Raw genomic sequence first — 19,868 nt, 5'->3', positions numbered from 1 at the left:
AGTTTGTTTAACGTGAGTGAACACCCCAAGATTACCGTCTCCTGTTCAGTCATGCATTACCTCAAGATAAGTTTCAACCTTTCCAATTTGGGTGTCACCAGAAGTAGTCCACTACTCAACCACAATGTTATTGCACTTGGCCGTGACCGGACACAGGCGGCTACATTGCAGTAAACAAGTACGAGGTCTGTTAAAAATATTCCGGAATATTCGTAATTTCGAGTCAATGGTCTTTTAGAGAGAAATGCGATTGGCATCCCTGCACACGGTTGTGTTTGATGTGTAAATATTGAAAGTTTCACTGCGGTAGGTCTCTTAGTTATTGTTCAATGCTGAATCGAGTAGAACATTGTGTCCCATAGTTTGTGAATTACGAGATGGAAGAGCTAAAGGAGCAACACGTCTGCATTAAATTTTGTCTGAAAGTCAAGAAAACGTTTACAGAGGCACACCAAATGAAGCAGGAAGCCTACGTGACGAGTGCTTAAGCTGTATTCGGTGTTACGAATGGTTTATATGGTTTAAAGATGGTGAGACGGAAATTAAAGATGACTCTCGTTGAGGACGCCCTTCGACGTCTATCGACGACGCTCATGTTAGGCACGTGAACGAAATTGTGCGAACCAATCGAAGACTGACTGTGCGAGGGATAGCAGAAGAATGTAACATTTCAGTTGGATCATGTCATGAAGTCCTGGCACAACATCGCTGAAATGCACGGTGTTGCGCCAAGTTCGTCCCACGAGTCATGAGTTAAGACCAGAAAGACCTTCGCCTCACAATCTGCGAAGAGCTTTTGGATACCGTAAATGAGAACGAAATATTCAAAAAATGGTTCAAATGGGTCTGAGCACTACGATACTCAACTGCTGTGGTCATCAGTCCCCTAGAACTTAGAACTACTTAAACCTAACTAACCTAAGGACATTACACACATCCATGCCCGAGGCAGGATTCGAACCTGCGACCGTAGCAGCAGCACGGTTCCGGACTGAAGCGGCTAGAACCGCTCGGCCACTGCGGCCGGTCACGAGATATTCCCCAAGGGAATCATAACTGGTGATGAGACGTGAGTCTACGGTTACGATGTTGAGACCTAGGTTCAATCTTCACAGTGGCTTGGGAAAGGTTCTCAAAGACCAAAAAAAGCTCGTCAGTTCAGGCCAAATGTCAAGGCCACGCTGATAGTTGTCTTTCACTTTGAAGGATTAGTTCATTATGAATTCGTGCGAGAGGGACAAACTGTTAATCGATGGTACTATCGGAATGTGTTGCGACACCTGCAGGAAAAAGTGAGAAGGAAACGGCCTGAAATGTGGCGAGACGGTTCACGACCCTTGCATCACGATAACGCTCCCGCACGTTCATCCCTGTTAGTGCGTGACTACTGCACAAAAAACGAAATCACTATGCTGCCTTATCCTCCGTACTGTCCAGATCTGGTCACTGCGGACATTTTTTTTTATTTCCAAAGTTGAAAACGCTGTGAAAAGGATGAACATTTACAACCATAGACGAGAAAAAGAAAATTCGCAGACGGCGCTACGCGCAATCCAGCAAGAGGCGTACCAAGACTGCTTCGGGAAGTGGAAACAGGATTGGTAGCGGTATATCAATTGTGAAGGAAAGTATTTCGAAGGATACCATGCAGAATAAGTAAAAGGTAAGCGCAGAAAGAATTTGTGAACAAATATTGCAGAATGTTTCGAACAGACCTCGTACAGTGATGACTAAGGAAAACGCTCCGCACTGAAAAAGCTTTCAGGTCGGTTGTGTGTATTCTGTCAACCACGATTACGCGCTGACTAACGACAACCCGACCGAAACACCCTCACCAGGTGCAATAATATTTTGGAGAACTATTATTTCTTGCCACAAAAGGCGACAAAACGTTCTTGGATGCAGAAAAGTTTACAGTTGACGCAGCGTTTTGGAGATGGGCTACTTAATTTATGAGAAACAATGCTGGGCACTGGAGAATGCGCGCAGGCTCCCGTTACGTTGACTGAACAGTTGCAGAGGAGCGCTGGTGTGCCTGATATACGAGGATTGGCACTTAAATAGCGCCAAGTATGTACTTACAACCGGTACAAAAGAGTTACATGTTTGCACCTGTTACTGTTCTTCAAAGTAGTCACCAGCGTTGTGTAGAACTCGTTGCCAGCGATGTGGAAGGCGCAGTATAGGCCTACCGTTAGCAGAGCTTATTCTGTTGATGGTGCGAAGGGAGCGGTCGAAAGTTCTGGTGATTCTCGTGTACGACTGTGGTGGCGTTATCCTAACGCATTACGTTCCTCCGCGGCAGACCTCAATGCACAGTAATAATGTTCGTTTTTGGAGCATCACCTGCGACCAGCTTTGCGAAAGAAGCGGCGACACTTTTCTGCGTAACCCACCCATCTTTTCGCACGACAATGCGCGGGCGCATACAGCGCAAGCTGTGGTTGCCCTCTTCGGTCGATGGGACTGGGAAGTACTGTACCATCCACCATACTCTCCGGACTTAAGTGCTTTTGACTTTGATTTGACTCCGAAGATGAAGGAACCACTTCGTGGCATTCGCTTCAGAACTGTTCCAGAGATTCGACAGGCAGTAGACCGCTCCATTCGCACCATCAACGGAACAGATTCTGCTAACGGTATACTAAGCCTTCCACATCGCTGGCAACGGATTCTACACGACGCTGGTGACTACTTTGAAGAACAGTAACAGGTGCAAACATGTAACTCTTTTGTATCGGTTGTGAATAAATAGTTGCCGCTATTTAAGTTCGAACCGTCGCACGAATACGTACATTTCACTGTAGACTTCGCCAATGAAACACACACATGCTACTGAACCTTTGGCGGCAATACTAACGTCCGTTTTCTCAGAGACCATAACGGCTGCTGTTTAATAAACCTAGACATGCAGTTTCGACTTTACTATCCCTACTGCATCTGTAGAGTATCCATTGGAGGCTGCCGTTCTAAATCACTCCCTTTGCTGAACAGCTCGCGTGTGGATTGAGGCAAAATAACTGCCCTTTTTACAGATATACCCGTCTGCCTTATCTAGGTCTTATGGCCACTACTCAGAGTATAATGCTTCTAGGACGTTATTATTTACTCTCCCGACATTTCGACTACAAGCCGCATAGCCATAGCCACTCTTTGTAATAGCTATGCTTCCCATAATGAATCTGTGCAGCGGACTGTGCGTTGTTTAGAGACTTCGTGGCAGATTAAAACTGTATGTCGGACTGGGAATCGAGACCGGAAGCGAGCCTATCGCTCAAGTTGCTCTTTCCGACGACTCACGACCAGTCCACACTACTTCCATATTATCAGTATTCCTCTCCAACATTCACAGAAGCTCCCTGCGTACTTTGCTGGCTCATTTATTTGTTTATTCTTCATAATTGTAGCCTATTATCTGAAAATCTGGAATAGGCCATACAAATCTCATTTCCTTGGATAGAAATAAATGTATATATTAACTATTTATTTCTGATACTTAACTTTTCATTAAAAACTACAACTACTTCTACTGCTACAAAACAACAATAAAACCCTTAACTTTGCTGGCTTAGCTCTCCTGGAATAAAGGAGAGCATTGACAGGGAAAAGCAAAGACTCGGCTTCGAGTCTCGGTCCACCACACAATTTTAATCTGCCATGACGTTTCACAGGCTACACGTCTTACGACGGAAAAGTCTGAAGAAGTAATAGTAACAGCATGGGCGCGCTTCCAAAAGTTATTGACACATTAATACCAACGGGAAAACTTCAAGAAACACATCATTAAATGAACTGACTGCAATTTTTACACAGTCTGTCTGATGCACTGTTTGTATAAATTTATATAGTAAAATTTCTCGAGAAAAGCGAAACCTTTATTTCTAAAATTCCTACTAAAACTTGATGGTCATCTCTACAGCATTTTGGTATAGACAATACCCGCTGGGCTCGGCCGCTGTGGCCGAGCGGTTCTAGGCTCTTCAGTCTGGAACTGTGCGACCGCTACGGTCGCAGGTTCGAATCCTGCCTCGGGCATGGATGCGTGTGATGTCTTTAGGTTAATTGGGTTTAAACAGTTCTAAGTTCTAGGGGACTCATGATCTCAGATGTTAAGTTCCATAGTGCTTAGAGCCATTTGAACCATTTTTGATTTGTTCCTCAGATTATGTCATATGATTAGTCCACATTCGAGGTCACTGAGATCTCCTGGTCGACCCATTCTGCTGACAGCACAACAGCTTCCACCTTCTTTTATACTGGTTGGCTCGCCTCTCGTCACATCTAGCAGTCAAGTCAGGTTTACATTGGTGCGTCCGGATACTTTTGATCAAATAGTGTATGTGATCTGTAGTGTAGCGTGAATTCTGCCTCGTATTCACCTGTAGTTTCTTCGGCTAAGGTCTGAATTCCCTTCAAGATATTGTACGTAAGCTACTGTAGACAGTGTTAGAAGAGCAATTTCGTGTTAGTTATTGAGTTCATTTCGTTATTCTATTTTTTGAATTTGGCGTTTCAGTGTCTTCGTACACTCTTTTGAGTCTTCTCTTTAATCCGCGAGGTAAAGCTATTATCAAATTGAAGATTGTTTTGAATACCACGTTGTTTTTCTGGGCGTGGTCCAAATAGAGTGCGTAACTCGTACCTTTGAAGGGACCTCCCCCACCCAGTTTTAGGTTGACCTACGGGTGAACTCCAAAGCACAGTGCAGCTTGTCATTTTCACGTATACAATTCGTTATTTACAGAAGAATGGAAAAAGTCGGAGAAGCTGACTTTGGGGAAGATCACTTTGGGCTCCGGAGAAATATTAGAACACGTGAGGCAATACCGACCTCACGACTTAGCTTAGAAGACAGGTCAAAGAAGGGGAAACTTGAAACTTTTGACGATGTTGCCTGGAATACACTCTTCGAATTTCTGAAGGTTGGCGGGGTAAATAACATGGAGCGAAATATTATTTACAGCTTGTACAGAAACCGGACGGCATGAAAGAGCAGCTGTGGTTGGGAAGGGAGACAGACAGGATTGTTACCTGTTCCCAAAGTTATTCAATCTTTATACTGAAAGAGCTATGAAGGAAAGCAAGGAGTAGCTTGATTCAAATGGCTCTAAGCACTATGCGACTTAACATATGAGTTCATCAGTCCCCTAGAATTAGAACTACTTAAACCTAACTTAACCTAAGGACATCACACACGTCCATGCCCCATGCAGGATTCGAACTCGCGACCGTAGTAGCAGCGCGGTTCCGAACTGAAGCGCCTTAGAACCGCTCGGCCACAGCGGCCGGCGAGTTGTTTAGAGACGGATTTAAAGTTCAGGGAGAGGAAATAAAAAGTTTGAGGTTTGTTGATGACACTGTAATTCTGGCAGAGACAGCAGCTGATCTGGAAGTTCAGCTGAACGGAATGGACAGTGTTTTTAAAGGGGGATATAAGGTGACCACTAGCAAAAGCAAAACAAGGGTAATGGAATGGAGTCGATGTTGAGGGGACTAGACTAGGAAATGAGACATTAAAACTAGTGGATGAGTTTTGCTATTCGGGCAGTAAAATAACTTATGATGACCGAAGTAGAGACGATATGAAATATAACTGCGATGGCAAGAAAAATGTTGCTGAAGAAGAGGAATTTGCTAACAGCTAATATAAATTTAAGTGTTACGAAGACTTTCTGAAGGCGATTGCCTCGAGTGTAGCGTTGCACGGAAATAATAACAAGAATTTCAGTCAAGAAGAGAACAGAAGCTTTCGAAATGTGGTGGTGTAGATTAGAGTAATAGATAGTCACAAATAATGCGGACGTACTGAATAGAATTGGGGAGAAAAGGAATTTGTAGCACGACTTGTCTAAGAGCATTGGTTAGTTGATAGGACGCGTTCTGAGACATCGTGGAATCGTCACTTTAGTTCTGGGAGGAAGTGTGGGCGGAGGTGGGGGGGGGGGGGGGGGGGAGGGCATAAAAATTGCAGAGAGAGAGACAAAGAGGCGTGTGCAGTAAGCAGGTTGAAAAGCATGTTGGTTGCAGTAGTTATTTGGAGATGAGGAGGCTTGCACAAGAACATAACTAATGCCATATTCAAGCGCTACCGATCATTATCTCCTATAGCTACACACTCTTCCGCTTTTACATTTAGTTGCCATTTAGTACGCAGACTTGTTGTTTTCTTAACTCCATAATAAATTTCCCTTCAGTTATTCAATGACGATATCTTCCTATACACTAAATTATAATCATCAAGCAATGTTTACATTATCTGAGTAATCATTTACATTTGTTGAAAGTATATGTCTGAAGTAGCTTCTTGTGGCATTTCTGACGCTGTTTTAGTCCCGATGAACGACCGATATCTAGGACAGTAATGGACTGGTTGCTGTCATCGAAACTTATGCAAGCTAAGATGCTCCGTATGATCGTACTCCTATTTTCTTGTAACTTGTAAACTATCATTTAAGGAAATGTAGTCTATCTATTTCCCGTGCCTCCGCGATTTTTAAGATATCGAGTTGCTTCAAGGAAATGAAGCTTCTCAATTTTTGTAACAGTTTTTTTGTCAGGCGATTAAAGCTTCGTGTATCTTCTATGACATTCTTGAAGAGACACGTTAGAGATATTGACCTACAACTGTGCAAACATTCCTGTTTACAAGACTTCATGTGAAGAGGAGTGACCTCGAGGGAGACTGGCAAAGAATCGCAACTAAGTAATGGGGTAATTGTGCAGTTGTTCGGTGCGTTTCGCAAGGAGCTTCTGAGACCCAAATATTCCGCGATTGACTCAAGCATATTGTGACTAACTTCGCACGGTGGAAGCTGGCGTAGACATCGGAGAAAGATATTCTCAGAAGCGCCTGAGGTGCTATTAAAATTTTGTGTGGCCGGCTGCGTGCGTTCTGTTTTCGCTCCTTGTTCGTTCAGGAGTTTGTATCTGTCAGTCATTAATCTGCTGTTGGTGTTAGATGTCTTTAAAATTTGGAGGCTGTGGTCGCTTTACTAAAGCCGCAGCACTACGCTGGACAACATGGAACAGGAACGCTCATAAAGGCAGGAAACACGCCGCAAGGAGTTGTGCCACCCTTGATAAGCCCAAAGTCAGCAACGGTCTCTTGATAACAAAACTGACGTTCCGCAGACCATTTACACGACGGGTTTCAGATATGCATTCGTATAAACAACTGCTTTTCTCTCTGTAAGAGAGTGAATTTCTGCTGATTCAGCTACATACCCACGAGCGACATTAATCACAAATCGCTTCAACATTCAACACGTAATTTTTCGAACTTCCAATATGCTGGAATAGCTGTGGGTCAGCAACTTCTGTTAAACAGTAGAACGAAAAACCAGTCCGAAGTTGCAAATGTTACTTTTTTATTCACTCGATGACTAGTTTCCGGCCGAGACAGATTTTCAAATCATCGAAACATAGTCGAAAATGGCATTTATGAAGATATGAAAACCATGTAAAAAACGTGGAACGAACAGATAATTGTATGCGCTGCAGCTGTTCGTTGCATGTTTTTGACGTGGTTTTCACATCTTCGGAAATCCCATTTTCGACTGTGTTATGATGATTTGTAAATGTATCTCGGTCCGAAACTAGTTATCGAGTGAACAAAAAAGTAAATTTTGCAACTTTGGACTTTTTTTTCGTTCCACTGACTTAATTTTTCGTTTGCTTTTTGTTTTGTGATTTTGGTCATTTATTGACAAAAGACTTCGGAAAATTGTGGATAATGTCTGTCGCAACCTCGAAAAGTGCAGGAATGTTGGGTTTTTCTTGTTGCTGCACAGAATGTCTTCATAACTTTGTTGACATCATTAAAAATGAACAACGGGTTTACAAGGTTAACGAATAAACATATGGCGCCGTTACGTGATCTTTTCATATCACTGTGCTCGGTCAGCAACGTTTAGCGTGTAGCGAACTATTCACTGCTTTGCAAATGATGGTCTGTCAAAACGTCCATATGTTTATGAAGAATCATTACTTGGGACTCGCACTATGAGCATGTGTGTATGTTTGCATACGTTTGTGCGTCTGCTTGGGCGCGCGCATGTGGATGCACTTGAGACTGTGAAAATGTGTTCTCTTCCTTATTTTGAAAGTGTTCACTTTGCCACCTCCTGCGTCCCTGGACTGTAATATTGACACTAACTATTATTTCCTGGGCGTTGTGGTTATGCCTTAATACTGGAAAAGACGAACTGCCCTGTTAGGCAATGTTTGGATCTCCTTGATGTAGCCTTGGATTGGCCCGAAGATGTGGAACATTTGCGATCTGTCTGCGGCGAACAGGTTGCACCATCAGCAACGACCTTTCTGGATTAGCTTGTTACGTAGCGCTTGGAAAGAAAGAAAACGAATTCGATGCAGTGGCGCAACTAGTTTTTGTGCTGGAGAAAGTATTGTGCACCGGATAAATACGTTAGCGCGTGGCCAACTACAAGGGATATACGGAGAAAACAGGTCGCCCGAATGCTGAAATGGGTTTATGCAAACACGGATATGGAGGGCCTGCGAGGTGCTCTGCAATGCCCGTAAGCCGTGGGTGCGTGCAGTGCGTCACAACTTTCGCTGCCCGACAGCCACGCCTCGCAGCGAACGATTACTTCCGCGTGGTCAGTTTGGGGGCGCAGAGAAGTTCAGTACAGGGTGCCATGGGCGGCTGGCGTGTTAGTTTCCAGCGCCCGTAGCACTGCTCCATGCCGGTAGGCACGTAGCCATTCAACGTCGCCTGACTGCTCACTTACGTCAGGTAACTTCTGTTTGTAAGAGCTCAGCCTGTTTGGTTTCACGTAAGCGTAATAATAACAAAAAATATTTCCAACGCTGCTGTAAACTCGAAATCTGTTCGTAAGACACCATTCGTTAACAAAGTAACCTTATTTGGGACAGAGGACTACAGTAACGCTATTATTTGGAGATGATTTCTGGCACTAATGTAGCACAAAAACTGCAAAATCAGTGTCAGTATGTTCAAATAAAGGAGGAACGAAGCTAGTAAAAAAGCTTAATTATGACGTCTTAGCCTACATGAGCAGCGAAGAGATAACAAGGGCGTCCCATAAAACATTATAAATAATATGAAAGCCGTGTGATTAATTCGATTTGATAACACTTAGACGGCTCGTTTGTTAGTGCCGGTGCTTTTGTTCCATCATCGGAAGGTTAAGATGATCCAATTTTAAACGTTACCACTACACAAAAATCCTAGACTAGTGATATAACACACGACCTTGGCCTCTGTAGCTAGCTACGGGAACCTACAACGCCACAAAGACAGAATTGTCTGTTGGTTGAAAGATTCACTGAAGCATTTGACTAAATCATTCCTGTACTATACAGTTCAAATGGTTCAAATGGCGCTGAGCACTATGGGACTTAACATCTGAGGTCATCAGTCCCCCAGAACTTAGAACTACTTAAACCTAACTTACCTAAGGACATCACACACATCCATGCCCGAGGCAGGATTCAAACCTGCGACCGTAGTGGTCGCGCGGTTCCAGACTGAAGCGCCTGGAACCGCTCGGCCACAACGGCCGGCGTGCTATACAGTTGTTATGGTAAACAGAAAATACTGAGCGATATGACGAATTGATTCGGGAGAATCAGAATCAAATACCTGCCAGACCAACCGGAGTTAGAGGTTGGTTTCATACTTTCTTTAAGTCAAGTTACGTGTCTAAAGGGCTCCTACTCGATATTTCTCGCAGATTTTGTGAAACTATTAAGTTCTAAAAAAACAATCGGGCTTACACAAATTTTCTATTGTTTCCTGCGCTCGAAGATCATTTACGAGAAGAGGTGAGAGCGTATAACGACATAAATATGGAATCATGCGTTACGATCAAATGGTATGGAGAGATATCAAGCGTCCGCAGCTCGTGGTCGTGCGGTAGCGTTCTCACTTCCCGCACCCGGGTTCCCGGTGTCGATTCCCGGCGGGGTCAGGGGTTTTCTCTGCCTCGTGATGACTGGGTGTGACTGTTAGTTAGGTTTAAGTAGTTCTAAGTTCTAGGGGACTGATGACCATAGATGTTAAGTCCCATAGTGCTCAGAGCCATTTCAACCATTTGACTTTTAGAGATATCAAGCGTTCACCCTAATATGAACTCCTGATACAATGCGTACACGCCGGCAGTGTATCACTCCACTCAACTGCAAAACGGTAAACACAAACTGAAAGTCACACTTACAGAATGTGAAGTGCCACTTTAGTAATATTCATATAAAAATATACTCGACTGTATATAATAACGAAATACTATTCCACTGAGGCAAAGATGTGAATACATGATCACACGTAATCTCGTATTATGATACGTCAAAAATAAATAAAGGAAACGCGTTTGACTGGTTCCCAAAGACTCTCTTACTTAGTCGCAGATACGTACATCAGATTCGTACCAGGTGAAACTGCAAAAGGCTGGTCTGGAATGTACGAAATGTAGACAGGTTACTGATGAAGGACGTGCAGCAACCAGCAGAAATTTATTTCAGTATGCTTTACCAGTTTCAGATGTCATCCACCCATCCACGGCGGGAGCATATTTATTTTACGACATAAAATAAATAGAAGGTCTAACATTTGTTGTATGTTTATGAAGGAAATACAACGTGAATTTTTACTACATGGTTGCCGTAATTTCTGAAGGACCGGTTTAGCGGTGCGATATTGTGTCACTGTAGAGCATGTGTGATGAATAACGATAGCATGTGTTTCGAAAAATGTTCTCGGCAGCCATAATACTCCATCATTTTTCGGCCGTGCATCCGGGATAGTATTACTTCGTCCTCCGATATTTCTGTTGATACCGTATCTTCAAAGTGAGTCGGTGAAAGGAGTAAAACCACTTGACATATTACTGTAGAGTAAATACGCGTGCAGCAGAGATAACACTGTCGGATACAAGAGCGCGTGTCACAGACAAAACTATGCGTCAAAAAATAACAGCTGAAGAATTGAAATGGATACGTTTTAAGTGCCGAATCTGACATTTGTCAGGAGAATAAAATGCCAATACATTTCTCCTTCCACGAGTGCGCACTGAAATGTAATGTCTACCGGTTTTTTTTTTTTTTAATGTGAAAACTCTAAAATAAAACGAACTTTATTAAAATTCGACATCTTTATTCTTCATGTATACATATTTATTTTTCAGCTTAGTCGTCCTTGCCACGAACCATGTCGGCGAACGAGAGACGAGTTTTTTGACACCGTAAGGGTAGTTTGACTTTATTGACGGAGCCACATCCTCGCCGCTGTCGCACTGCTTCGCCGTTATCAAAGCGGTGTCCTCAAAGGTGTTCTTTAAGTTCTGAAAATCGAATGAGGCCAAGTCGGAAATGCACATGGAGAATGATCAATAACTGTGAACCCAATGCGTCGTATTGTTGCAGACGTAGCAGCCCTTGTGTCTCGTCTGGCATTATCATTCAGAAGGCGAGGGTGCTCAGTGCGTAAACGATCTTTCAGATTTCGAAACTGGCTTACAGCACGCTGTTTCTCACCCACCGATACAGTTAAGTTACACGCAGCCACATTACACGCTACTATTGGGAGGCCCCATAGCGCCAGAAGGCTGCAAATATGTATTCAAGAAGAATAAAGATGTGGAATGTTAATAATGTTTCTTTTATTTAAAAATCCGTAAGAAATTTCACATAAAACATTCGGAGGCTTTACTTTTCTGCACGCCCTCGTACTGACTGGTTTGTATACAAAACGTTGTTAAACTATTCAGATACCACAGGACTATGTTGCAGACCGTATCACCCAAAAAAATGAGACAAATTAGAAAAGGAGTACTTTATTAACAATGTTCTAAGTGACATACCAGGAAAGTGATTGGTTGTAAGTGCCGATAAGAAAATTGTACAAGTTGTTTCTCCGAAGAAGAAAACAGCAACCAGTCAGAGTTATTAATGCTATTTATTTAGACAAATAACGCCGTGATCGGTTTCGAACCGATAGGTTCATTTACAGACGGCTGTTAACGTTTATGTTACATTTATCGTTGTTGGCAGTAGCTGTTGGCTGTGTTGTGCCAACAACTAATGCAAACAACAACAAGTATAATATAAACGTGATCAGCCGTAGCTGATTACGGCGCTATTTGTGTAAGTAAACATCGTGTTTAACAGCGACTTGTATTTTATACACATTTACGTTCTCAGAAATTTTCGTTTTCGACAAATTGTAGGAAGAAAGTTTTTGTTCCGAGCGTCATTAATACTGAGGCACTGCGTTTTATTTGTGATAGTAAAAATGCAAAAATAGAGCATTATGTTTTTAATAGTAGAACTGAAGTCAACAAAAACTACAAATCTAGGGACGTGCAGCGAGGTACCGAGAACACAACGGTAGTGAAAACGCATTTGTGGAAAAATGCCGCTTACAACGATTTCCGTTTCCAGTCTTCAATTATTTCCATTGGCCATTCCACGGATGACGGGAAAGATATAATACTGGCCACAGCCTTATTCTGCTGGGGGCCAATGGTCAAGGAAGTTGTGGAAGTACAATTATCAGACGACCTGCTCAGCAGAGACGACAAATCATGGAAACTCCTCACTTCACTTCGGTGCTCTCAGAAGATTTATTGTTGTGAGTCTTAGTTGCCTAGTATTACAACACACATCATCCATTTTAATAATTAGCCACACTACACGTAAGCACTGCGGATTTGCTGACTCTGCGCTTTCTTTGTTAGACGCATAGTTTTATCTACGATTGACGCTCTTGTTGGCGACAGTGTTATCTCTGACGTACGTACATTTATTCCACAGTATTTTGTCAAGTGGTTTTATCGCTGTCATCGACTCACCACGATGATGGCAGGAAGGTTATCGACCGAAACATCTGTAGAAGAAGTCTTACTGTCCCCAATACACACCCGGAAGACAATATAGTAACGATAGCGGTTTCTAGGGCAGTCTTTGTTCGTGATACCTGGGACCCGAATGCCCTGGAGCGGTAGGAGCCTCTTCACATATTTTGGTCCTGGGAAAAACGCCTTTGTCCAGCAGGTAGTGGCCGGGCTTGTTGACACGCGTCAAGGAGTCGTACCACAAATAACCACGTGGGTGCAGTTACGAGAGCGGATTTGGCGGATACCTACAATACTATGCGGATTAAGCAGGGTCGCCAGTGTGCAAAATATGTCTGTAAAAAATTGTAAATGATGTTGTGCAACAGCTGGAGCATTCGGAGAGGAGATATCCCTAGGGCCGTAAACAGAAGGAAAATATAATCACATGGGAACATCTAGAACAAAATAAATCGTTCGATGAGCTACTTCTCGGCATATTCACAACAGAAAATCAAACACGTGTTAGTCTGTGGAATCAAATTTCGTATTCCTGTGTCACACAAATGTGCCCCCTAGAATGATTCCATGGCTTCAATCTGGAGCTGTTCACAGCTGTGAAAATATTGACCAAACTAATAATTAGCCAGGGATAAGTATTAATGGGGAACGGTGGGAGACAGACGAGTACTGTCGTTGGATAATGCATTCCGTAGCGTAATACCTACGCTGAATACTATTTGGACGATCATTCTTGCGGGTCAACATAACACTTCCGGTTCTCAATGATCTGTGGCATACGGATATTTACGGGAAATTGGTGCTGATTTCCCTAATCGTATTTTCATAATGTGTCACCTCAGCGGCACCACAAAGCCGTTACTGATGAGGATTCCGGCTCACAATGTTCATTGGGAGCGTTACGACAATCTCTGGAAAGTTCTCTGCACTACTAATCCACTATCTGCTTGTTCACGATGTTCGATCCATATACAAGAAAGATCTGGCGCAGAATTTCGTCGAATACTAGCTTCGACTGCTTCGTCTTGCGCCTTTGCCTTACTCATTAAATTTAAATGTTTGTGGATGTGCGTTGTGAAACAGTTTGTAAACAGAGAACACTGCAGTTAAAGACACGTTATGACACGTCTCAATAGTTTGGCGGAAAATGATGTGAGATATTGCATGGACGCAGATATTAAGAACTATTCATAAGTCTGATGACTATGTAATAATAAATAGGGCGAACATAAATTCTTTTGGAGATTACAAAGAATTATTTTTAAGGAACAATGCTAAATACAGCTATGTGGTTTGTAACAAATAGTAGATAAATGTATACAGTTTTTATGGACGTTCTTCCACAGATTAGTTGATAATCCTAAAAGAATTCATCAGTGAAACTGACGTACAAATCCGGTCGTAAAACGCCGCGGATTTCTCGGGGCTCATTCCTATAGTTCTATTGGTGATAAAAAGCCTTTGGGCTATGAACTACGAAACAGCCAACAGAAGGGTCGTCTTAGTGTCACCATCCTACAGTACAGGGTCAAAGTATATACTACACACATCCTCCTGCTTTTGGCAAATGGAACAAATCGGTTGCCTTTTTGCATTGGATGTGGTCTCCGGTGCGGTTGATGGGATGTATGGATGCACCATTAGTTCATGGGTGGTTCCTCCGAAAAACCCTATGTTTGTTCTATATTTTTGCCGCCTCTTGCGGGCTAAAACCGAACCGAGGATTCCAAGTCGGCTAAATACAGTAAATGGCTGAAATTTTTACGATATATTCCAAAGATCCCGATCTCGAACAGCTTTGAAAATGTTCTTCATATCTTTATCCGTTTCCGAGTTACAGAGGTTCAAAGTTACCCGACTCGTACTAGTAAAACAAGCAAGTAAAATACGCTGTGAGGCGAAAACGTAATTTACACAGTAACATAGTACGGAGAAATATTGTGTAAAGTGTCTCCATTATCATCTGGTAACACCATGCTGTAGTACTGAAGCACTTGCAAAATTGTTGTGGATGTAAAATCTGGTCTGAGATATAAAATTAGTTTTGCGCTATTTCAATTCCTCATAAGTAAACTATCTAAATTTTACTGGACAATAAATTTCTTTTCATATGAGTTACATTTCTTGCTTCAAGAGGGAAAGGAAGGGAACTAGCAGAAAAATGCTTCTATCGGAGCGCAAAAAAGGAGAATACGTCCCTGCTTATTTAAATGACTCAGACTGAGAAGTGGGGTACCAGCTGCCTTATTCTACCTTCCTCAGCACCTCTGAAAACTATCCCAAACGTTTTGGCATGCAAACTTATTCGCGCTTTTTAAAATGACAGTGGTATCGGCAAAGAGACAGAAAAGTGATAACTACTGGATGATAGCAGACAGTGGTTGTGTTATAGAAAGGGCGAAGGAGACAGTCGTAGTGTGAGAGAGAGGGACACAGTGGCAGTGGAGCGTAGCTGACAGTGACGGAACAGTGATAGCACAAGAGAGGAGAAGACAGTGCCAGTGGGGAAAGAGACAAAGAGAATGTGGAAGTAGGTGAGAGTCAGAGACAGTGAGGGGCAGAGTATAATATGACAGTGGCAGAGAGGAAGTGAGAGATAGTGACAATGAGAGGAGGCAGGAAAGAAGGACGGAAGGAATGAGATATTAGAAGCAAGAGAGAGCAAGACAGTTGGAGGAGACTGTACTAGTTGGACAGAATGAAAGGGACTGTGGCTGCCACGCAGGAAACAATGACAGAGGAGCACAAAGAGAGAATGCTAATAAGATGGGCTGAATGAGTGAGTGAGGAAGGACAACTGGGAGTAGCTGGGTATGAGAGGCTTACAACGATGGACTAGTGGGTGTGAGTGGTTACAGTTAGAGGAGCTCGGAGTTTCAGTTGAGTTGCATGTTAAAAAAAGTCGCGAATATGGTCGCATGCCAGAATTTCTCGGAAGAAAATTTTAAAGGTGCTGAAGAAGAAAGTACAATGAGGCAGCTGGTACCCTGCTTTTCAGTCAGAGTCTTTCACATAAACAGGAACATATTCGGATTGTTTGTGCTACGATAGGAGAATTTTTCCCCTCGTTAAAAAATGTCTCCGACGAATCGCTTCATATCTTATCGTTCTGGTATTAATTATTGATTCTTGGCGCCAAGCACTGATTATCCTGGAAGACACGGTGCTTTCGATATCATACACAGGTGAATAATGCATGTGTTGCAAACTTTTGCAGCGAAACAAAGAGCACCGAGTTTGAAAATAATATGCCGTGGAAAATGAAAGTTTCCACCAGACTGAAATTCAAACCCGGATCTTTTGTTTGTCGTGGGAAGTCACTCTAACATCTATCCTTTCAGAGCATGTATCCGGCCTCTGCTGAAATTCCTTTCCTATGATTTCCGAGCACTACAACCAAAGATTGGTACTACCACCACTGGGAAATTGATATGGTGGAGGACCGCTGCTCACCCTGCCATATGGGAAAGTGTTAAGTAAAACATATGAAAAGATCCGTGTTCGAGTACCGGAGTGCAACAAATTTTCATTTATCACGACATATTCATTACATTACTGGCATTTCTGTTCAGATTTCACTGATACATTTCACGTCACTGATTTTGTCCTTGTTGATGCCATTCATTCCGTTTGAGTAAACGTAATTCGGAGTGCAACAAATTTTCATTTATCACGACATATTCATTACATTACTGGTATTTCTGCTCAAATTTCACTGATGCATTTCACGTCACGGATTTCGTCCCTGTTGATGCCATTCATTCAGTTTAAGTAAATGTAATTCGTTTGTGTGTACGCCACTATGACAGGGTTAGCCACCGGCCGTACACCGTATTGCTTCCCCGGTAACACTGTCCCCACACACCCGTGAGGCAACTTCTCGTTGCGGTGTTCGTTAGTAATAGCAGGAAACATCTGTGACACTAAAAGTAAAGTGTCACCTCTGGAACCGGACTTGTATGGCCGTAAGATTAAGGAGACTGCTCGAAATAAGCAGGATATCTGGTTCGAATCACGATCTTGCGCAGAGTTTCATTTGTCACGACATATTCATCACATTGCAGGTTGAGCATCTCTGAACGGATTTCACTTTTATTATATCGTGACATTCCATTTCATTGATGTTATTCAGTTCATTTCAGTGAATTTAATTTATCTCGCAATCAATTTTTCTCGAAAAATGAGAATTCACAGACTGCATGATCGTCTGGAGAAAAAAATTGTGCAATTACTGATACTGGAAGTGTGCTTCGTGTTCGTTCACTGATGCAGTCCTTTGTTACTGAACGTGAGTACAATGTAAGACGTCCCATGTAAGTAGTGTTTTTAGAACTTCAGTTTTCCTATTAATCTTTTGCATCCGCTAATACGGCCTTCACAGCTAATACGACCTTCACATGACGTCACGTGTCGGAGGTAATTGGCGGATACGAAAAAACCGTTCATTTTTTCTTGCTATATATGGAAGTACCGTATAGAAATGGAACTGTTCGTGTTTCTAAGCAGTTAACGCCGGCGAATGTATTAGTGTCTGCTAATACCTGTAATGCTGTCACGCGTGAGATTGGAAACGGAAGTAAGGAAGTGTGAAACTGGATTTGGCCAGTAAGGCGAAAAAACTTTTTTCCGTAAATTTTAATACCTTATCAGACCTTACGTGCAGTTTCAATCGTTTATGAATCATAGCTTTTTGTGGTGCTTGAAACTAACGGTAGTTAAATGTTCACACGTCGAAGAAACGCAAGCCCAATTTCCGATAAGCTTTCGAAGAACCGTAACACTGATAATGTTAGAAGCTGCAGCTGCATTCTGAACCACGACTCGACTGTGGGCTCATATATTTCGGAGTAGTGCTTTCCGGCTGAGTCTCCCAAGGAGTCGTCAGAGACCGAATGAAGACTTCTCCTGACCATTCACTGCTTCTTCTCCTTTCGCCTCTTCTTCGTAATCTACCGAAGATAACTCGAACAAGAAACTTTGCCAGTAGTTGGAAGAAACCACATGTCACACCCGTTTACAAGAAGGGTAACTGAAGTGAACCACAAAACTAATGTACAGTATTCTCGAGATCCACATGTATAATCTACATTGTGAGCTAAAGCGTAATGAGGCGTCTCGAACAGAGTGACCTCTTTACTGCCACCTGGCATGACTTTCCAGAATATCCATCTTAAGCCTATTTCGCACTTTTCTCACAAGACATTCCGAAAGCCATGGATCAACGTCGTCAGGTGGATGCAGTATTTATCAATTTCAGAAAAAAAAAAATATGGTTTAGTATCACGTCTACACTTATGATCAGACGTAGAATCATATGGCGTATGAAGCGAAATTTCCGATTGGAGGGGTATTTCTTGGTAGGAAACGTGCAGGACGTTACCTTGGAGGAGAATTATCGGTAGATGTAAAGGTAAGTTCATGTGTGCCCCAGGGAAGTGTTTTGGGACGCTCGCTGTTCATGTTGTATATTGATGGCGTTGCAGATAATATTAACAGTAAGCTCAGACTTTGCGCAAGTGATGCAGTAATCTATAAGGAAGTACTCTCTGGAAAAAGCTGTACAAATATTTGGTGGTATCTTGATAACACTTTAAAGTCAGCTTGCTTTAAGTGTTCAGAAATGTAAAATTGTGCGCTTTACAAAAAGAAAAAAATGTAGCACCCTGTGAGTACAGCATCAACGAGTAGCAGTTGGAACTGGTTGACTCACACAAATACCAGGATGTAACACTATGCAGAGATATGAAATACGACGAGCAGATAGGCTCAGTTGGAGGTAAAGTAGGTAGCAGACCACACATGAGGTCGCTTATGTGTGTGGAATCCGTATCAAAGAGGAGGAACAGAGGATACTGAACATACACCGAGAGGAGGAGCACGGATCGTCGCGGGGTTGTTTGACCGTGGCAGTGTGTCGCGGAGATGCTGAGGAACTGAAACAGCAGACTCTTGAAGACAGACTCAAACTTCGCGAGAAAGCTTTCTTACAAATTTCTAGAACGAGCTTTAAATAAAAAATCTAGGACTATACTACAACCCATTACGTTATTGATCACTTAAGGGTAGTGAAGACTTGATTTCTGCAGTCGTTCTTCTCGTGCTTCATATGTTAATGGATCCGGAAGAAGCCCCAATAAGTGGTAGAATGGCCATGCGCTTCACAGGGGTTTGCAGGGTACAGATGTAAATTTAGATGTTTTTGGGATAGAATATGAAACAGACGCGCATCAACGATCTTGGTCTGTGATCCCATCCATCCGTCCTTTCACTTCTTTGTTAACAGGAATCTCGTGCAATCACGAGGGACTATTTACTGCGCAAGAGATTTTAGATAACACTGGATTGTAATTGAGATAGGAGAAAGAGTAAAAGAATGTCTTCAGCGTCACACCAATTAGGCAGCGATTAAATCTCTTTGGCGTATAGAATACTTTGCAGTTGCTAGTCCTACAGCGTCAAGGGACACAGCGGCCGGAGTGGCCGAGCGGTTCTAGGCACTTCAGTCTAGAACCGCGCTACCGCTGCGGTCGCAGGTTCGAATCCTGCCTCGGTCATGGATGTGTGTGATGTCCTTAGGTTAGTTAGGTTTAAGTAGTTCTAAGTCCAGGGGACTGATGACCTCGGATGGTAAGTCCCATAGTGCTCAGAGCCATTTGAACTATTTGAAGGGAGACACTCGGTGAATTACGAAGGCAGTTCGGAAAGTAAGGCCCGCTCGGTCGTGAAACGGAAACCACTGCGAAAATGAGAACAGTTTTATTTGCAACAATTAGCAAAACGTTCCAGCTACTTCTCTACATAGTTGTAGTGTTGTACCAACTTTCCAATAGAAGGCAACCACCCGTGCTTTCTGGCAATTCTGTACACTGGTCTACAGCTCATCGTCTGTGTCAAAGTGTTATCTTCATAGCTAACGGTTCATGTGGAGAGCGACGAACCACAGGGGGAGACAATTACAAGACGATGCCGTGCTGATTATATTTATACGTTTTGACGATAGCATTATGGCCTTATCACTTTAGGACATGGTGTAAA

General features: G+C 42.8%; 1 protein-coding gene across 1 annotated transcript in view; it reads right to left on the bottom strand.

Moving 5' to 3' along the window:
* The window catches only part of LOC126334921 (tyrosine-protein phosphatase non-receptor type 23-like), a 168,521-nt gene that overhangs the window by 64,846 nt on the left and 83,807 nt on the right, over window positions 1-19,868 (bottom strand). The gene's annotated exons all lie outside the window — the stretch shown is intronic.

The sequence above is a fragment of the Schistocerca gregaria genome, chromosome 1 (genome assembly GCF_023897955.1).
Source record: "Schistocerca gregaria isolate iqSchGreg1 chromosome 1, iqSchGreg1.2, whole genome shotgun sequence".
Classification (NCBI taxonomy): domain Eukaryota; kingdom Metazoa; phylum Arthropoda; class Insecta; order Orthoptera; family Acrididae; genus Schistocerca; species Schistocerca gregaria.
This window is presented reverse-complemented; position numbering and strand designations above follow the sequence as displayed.